Source organism: Zingiber officinale, chromosome 6B (assembly GCF_018446385.1).
Source record: "Zingiber officinale cultivar Zhangliang chromosome 6B, Zo_v1.1, whole genome shotgun sequence".
NCBI lineage: Eukaryota > Viridiplantae > Streptophyta > Magnoliopsida > Zingiberales > Zingiberaceae > Zingiber > Zingiber officinale.
In genome coordinates, this window is record NC_055996.1 from 49,410,416 (window position 1) to 49,416,699 (window position 6,284).

Consider the following 6,284-nt stretch of genomic DNA (forward strand, 5'->3'; position numbering starts at 1 on the left):
CAAAAATCCACTGGCCAGGGGTGGAAAGTCCTAGTGAGTAACGACACGGCCGACGGTCGACGGTCGACGACCCAAGGGTCGCCAAATAGGCCGCCAAATGGGTCGATTTGGCCTCTTGGGCGGCCCTTGTGGCGGCCCTTATGTCGTCGGCCCATTTGGCGACCTCTCATGTCGTCGACCGACGACTCTTGGCCATGCCATTACTCACTAGGACTTCCCACCCCTGGCCAGTGAATTTTTGCCTTCCCCAGGATTCGAACTCTAAACCTCCAGGCTTAAGTATTAGAGTTTATGAATCCTGGTAGCAAGTGAGTGGCGCTCACTTGGCTACCAGGATTCATAAACTCTAATACTTAAGCCTGGAGGTTTAGAGTTCGAATCCTAGGGAAGGAAAAAATCCACTGGCAAGGGGTGGGAAGTCCTAGTGAGTAACGGCACGGCCAAGAGTCGTCGGTCGACGACATGAGAGGTCGTCAAATGGGCCGACGACATAAGGGCCGCCAGTTGGGCCGCCACAAGGGCCGCACAAGAGGCCAAAGGGTCGGGTCGTTACATATGCTAACACTATTACATGTTTTGCTTACAATGAACCAAGACATTTATCTTCAGCTTACCCAAATAAGAAAATTTTATACACCAAATAGGCCAAATTAGTCACATGTACCAACCTAGATTTAGTAGAAATACAATCGAATGTTTCTGATACATCTTCTATTTACTCAATTATATCAATTGATGATGTGGAAGAAGTAGTATCATCCTCTTCCTACTATAGCCTAGTAAATTCTTTTCTACAGCCTATACAATATTATCATCTCGAGTATGATTTTTCTGAATATGTACATGATCAAGCATTCTGGGACGATAGTTCAGTCGACAAGAATCTAATGTTTTCACAATTTAATACTAAACTAAAAGAGTCCACCTATACACATGACTGGCTTTTAAAAACAGGAGCAGACAACATCCTTTGCTATCTTGTAGTTATTACCCATCCATTGATAAAAGGGGCACATGTACTTTATGTAGAAAACAAGCTTGTAATCTTTGTCTCCAAAAATATTTTACGATTACAATACCTATAACTCAGCCCACTAAAAACAATACTAGAAATATTCTCTTAGAAACCAGAGTATCTACATTAGAAACCAGATTAAATCAAATGGAAGCTCATTTCTACATGATTGATGCCTAAATCGAGAAACTATTACCATAGCCTCCTCCACAACCACCCAGTAAAGGTAAAGGTTTATAAATTACCATGAGTTCACTAGAAACAGACATGATTTTTATTAAGGCCTCCAGTATATTTAATACAGGAAAACCCTTTGATATTAGGGTTAAATGTCCAATTAATATACATGGCAATGAGTTCACTCTACATGTCTTTTTAGATAGCGAGACTACTAACTCCACCATTGATGAAGCTACACTTTTCTCAATATTACCAAAAGCTTTTATTAAGATAGCTTCTCAACTGTTAATTAGTACCCAATTTGACGGTCAGTAATTAGCTTGTACACAATTTGTGACAAACATACATTTAAAATTTTACAATAATTTTGGTACTTATAGTAATCCCCTAATGCTCTCCAAATTATGGGTTAAACCATTATTACATCCTAACATCCATCTTATTTTAGGACTTAATTTTCTTCTAGCACCAGATCGAGCTTTTCTCCTTACCAAAGATTATGCTCTTTTCTTTTCTACACCAATAATCTCACCTATTGTCTCATATTATCCCTCCATTGTTCATCCAATCACCATTCCACACACACCAAAAATTTGACTAGCAAATTTGCTGAAACTACTTGTCAGTGCTCCACAACAGGAGCCTATACCTTATTTCTCTTCAAACTTGCGTTCTAGCTTTTTCTGAATATTAGGAAAACTAGAAATACTTGGCTGGTCTAGCCCTACAAGTGATTATGTTTCTACATGGGATATTCCTCCTGACCTAATAATCCCAAAACAATTACTATAGATGATTAATACTTATCAACCTGATTTAGATTCTTTAATTTCTAGATTAGAAAAATTAGAAATTATTGGTGATAATCCAACCAAATATTGTGATAGGAATAAGGTATATTGTAAACTGGCAATCATTAACTAGACCTAGCAATTAAAGCCCAAAATTTAAAATATACAAATTGGGAAACTGAGGAATGCAAAATGCACATCCATCAATTATTACATTTAGATGACATACAAAGATCTACCTCCAGACATATAAGCCTAACTTTTATAGTCAACAAAGGAGCAGAACAAAAATATGGACAGTCACGAATGGTATTTAATTATAAAAGACTAAATAGTAACTACTAAGAAGATGGTTACAAAATCCTAGAAAAATATCAACTTTTGAATAAGATACAACATTCTAAATGGTACTCAAAATTCGATATGAAATTAGGTTTTTGACAGGTAAAAATGCATCTTGACTCTATTGAATGGATAGTCTTTTCCTGCCCAGACGACCATTTTGAATGGCTTGTTTTGCCTTTTGGCCTTAAAATAGCCTCCCAAATTTTCCAGGGAAAAATGGATGATATCTTTAGCGATGTTTCTATGTTTACCTGTGTTTATATTGATGATATTCTCGTCTTCTCAAAAACCAAACTGGAATATTATGTTTTAATTTATTTGAACAACATGGTCTTATCATTTCTAGGAAGAAAATAAAATTAGCAGAAACACATATAGAATTCCTAGGAGTCGAAATAGGGCAAGGACAAATAACATTACAACCTTATATCTCTATAAAAATCCTTGTTTTCCCTGATAAAATGGAAGATATTAAAACTTTACAAGCATTTTTAGGCCTCCTAAACTATGCAAGACCTTACCTTAAGGATATAGAAAAATTAGCAGACTATACAATAAAACATCTTGGATAGGATGACAAAGACATTTTAATCAGCAGGATATAACCTTAGTACAACAGATTAAATATTTGGTTAAAACAATTCCAAAACTAAACTTACCTCTTGATTCTGACTATTTAGTCATTGAAACAAATGGTTGTGAAACTAGTTGGGGAGGCATTCTCTATCGCAAAACATCTAAATATGAACCTAAAATAGTTGAAAAATTATGTCGATATGCCTCTAGAAAATACCAAGAAAAAGGACATTTAACATCACTCGATTATGAAATCCTGGCAGTAATCTATTGCTTAGAGGCTTTTAGGTTATTTATCTGTAACAAATAAAAAATAACTATCAGAACAGATTGTGAAGCTATTGTAAAATATAGTCAGCAGATAAAAAAATTAGGAAAAGCCTCGGTAATAAGCATTGGCTAAAATTACAGATACTATAATTAACAAAGGCTTAAGAATACAATGGGAGCATATAAAAGGAGTGAATAACTCTTTAACTGATACATTATTTAGACTACTGCATTAACTATTTGTGATTAACTTTGGTGAATTCTTATATGATTATGGATAGACCAAGAAAGGTTCATACTTTCTCTACCAAAACCATGCAGTTTTGTAACCAAGACTTACAACTATTTACACAACATGAAGATTAGTTTCGTTTCTCTACAAGATATAAACTATACCACATTCAAAATTATCTCCTTGACAACATTTGGCATATTCCCACTTTATCTGGAAGCTCCGAATACAAAATTGTTGTCATTAATGCTCTTTCCAACTATTTCCTTACTACTATATAAAAACCAGCCAGAAAGAAGTTCTCTTGTTACGTGGTTTTCTCAGGGCCCCATGCAAGGGGTCTACTCTACTTGGGAAGAAACCAACTTAGCTAAACAAGACTTGGAACATCCCTACTTTAAGGGTTTTTACTCTTTGGAAGAAGCTTTTACAGTTGCCAAGGCTCAACTTGGTCCACACTTCTTTATCAGTTCCTTACTTAAAACAATTCCATTACAAGTTACAGGCTCAGATAGTCATACTCTACCAACTTATGGTCAAATATTAGGCAGTGAGCTTGAAGATAGTCATGCTCACACGTCAGAAGGAGCTACAAAAATCCACAGGCCTGACTATTTGACTTTAGCCCAACTCAAAGAACAAAATAAGGTTACAACCTTACAAAGGGCCTTTAAAACACGTTTAACAGGTTTTCCAAATACTATTCTTGAAGACATTACCACATACGTACATAGTTTAGCTGAAAAATCAACTTTACAAACTTTTATGGAACTATGTGAAGCCCTGAAAACTTTTCACCAAACTCCTTCTAAAGGTATGATAATAGTCTATGAGGCTGAGTTCAGCCCCAAATTTAAATGTCAAAAGAAAGATCCACCTTGTATTGACTTTGACAAATATGGTTGTCAATGCCAACTTATTTACTCCTTGTGCAGAGCAAATATGGATTATGAAACTTATACTACGACTACTGCCTACAAAGGAAGGACTATTACTCCTTTCACTTTACTAGACTATAGTCTCCTACATAAATTATGAATCCATGATCCTGATTCCGTTAAAGACTTTCCCAACAAAATTGGGCACTGTTATTTCTATAGGATTAGAAGAAGAAGAAACATTTGTGGTCTATACATTTGATAGTACTCCACCTGAATGGTTGGAACTCAAAATCGAACCTGCTTGACATTTAGTCAAGATTGATCTTAATGAGGTTGGTGCTTATCAAGCAGAACTGGAAGACTATCTGTCTGACCCTGACTTTGATTGAGAAGCTCCTCCCTCTTTTGCTAATCAACTGAAACATTGGCGTGCCTCTGTCCAAGGAACACATTGGGGCAGGGACAAAATTGAAGATCCAGACACTTTTACTGAGAAAATTTACTGGCCAAAGGAAATGGGTACTAGATTCTTTCCTTTCAACTTCACTACCTAGCATACGACTCTATTTCATCATTATCAAAAGAAAACAAAAAGAATGAGTAACAAACGGCTAGCAAGTTCAGCACTTTCATCCAGAGCCTACCGGGCTGCCCTTGCCAGGCATAGAGCACCAACCCAAGCATCAAGCTCAAAGTACCATCTCTGGATTCCACAGGAGAACAAAATATAGATAACATGATCGACTCCTAAGACCGTCTACTCTACAATAGCTCCACTTACCTAAATAGTACATCCTATCCCATCCACCTTTCCTACCACCCATCTTCCATTTCTAAAAGCGTCCCTTATCACTAGCCCTTCTTTACGTCCTCCTTTTCTGCCACATGTCTTCCACCATCCCAAAATGCAGGCCCTCCTCCTGTCTGCCATTCCAGCATGCCATCTCTTTCAAGATATTTTCCTTCTCTTGTAAGAAAACCTTCCTTCTATCTAAAGTAACCTCTCATTTCTTTGGCTATAAAAAGCCCCTTTCTTTTGCTTCCCGAAGAAAGAGCCTTCACTTCCCTCCTTTGCTCAAGCTTTCTCCCAGAGATAGTTCTGTAAGTTTTTCATAACTACGTAAAATGTCACATATAAGATTTCTGTAAATTATTCTGTCTGTAAAACTTATCCTGTATATTACCTGTTATCCACCACTAGTTCTATTTAAAAATAGTCTGTAAGATCACTAGTTCAATGTAAAACTAGTCTGTAAGATTTCTGTGTAAATTATCTAGTTCTATCTATGTAAGATTTCCAATCTTTCCAGTTATTTGCATCTTTTCTTACTTATCTCTAACATCTTCTTCAATCCTTTTCCAAATAACATGTAATCACCCTTTTCATCACTCAAATATTAGAATCACTTGAACCTACAACACAAATATTGACGTGTGGCTGGCTAAATGATCTTTGGCCATTAACACTCTTTGTGATTTTAGATGGGATAAATATTGGACAATTTACCTTCAACCCTTTAAAATATAAATTTATGAAAAATGCACTTTATTTATTTATTACTTTTATGTTATTAAAATGCACTATATTTATTTATTTATTTATTTATTACTTTTACATAATATTTCTCTATTTTAAAATTATCTCCAACCAAATTGTTCACAATTGTTGATTTTGAAATTTACCTATTTGGATGATTGAAGTTACAATTTTTTTTACTTTTGCATTATATTCTCTTCAAAGAATTTTTTAAAGAATTTCAAACTAAATATGGACTTATTTCAAAAAATTTACTCTTAGTAGGAGTGTTACATAGTTAATTTATTTTTTATCTACCATTAGTTTTTTTACAATAATCATTATTATTGATCTTTGTATTATAAGAATAGATTCTACTTTTCATTAAAGCTAAACTTAAGATAAATAAACTCCTTGAATCGTTGCTTAATCTTGGCTCGACTTTTTTATAAAAAAATATATATTTTTTGTTTAAAAA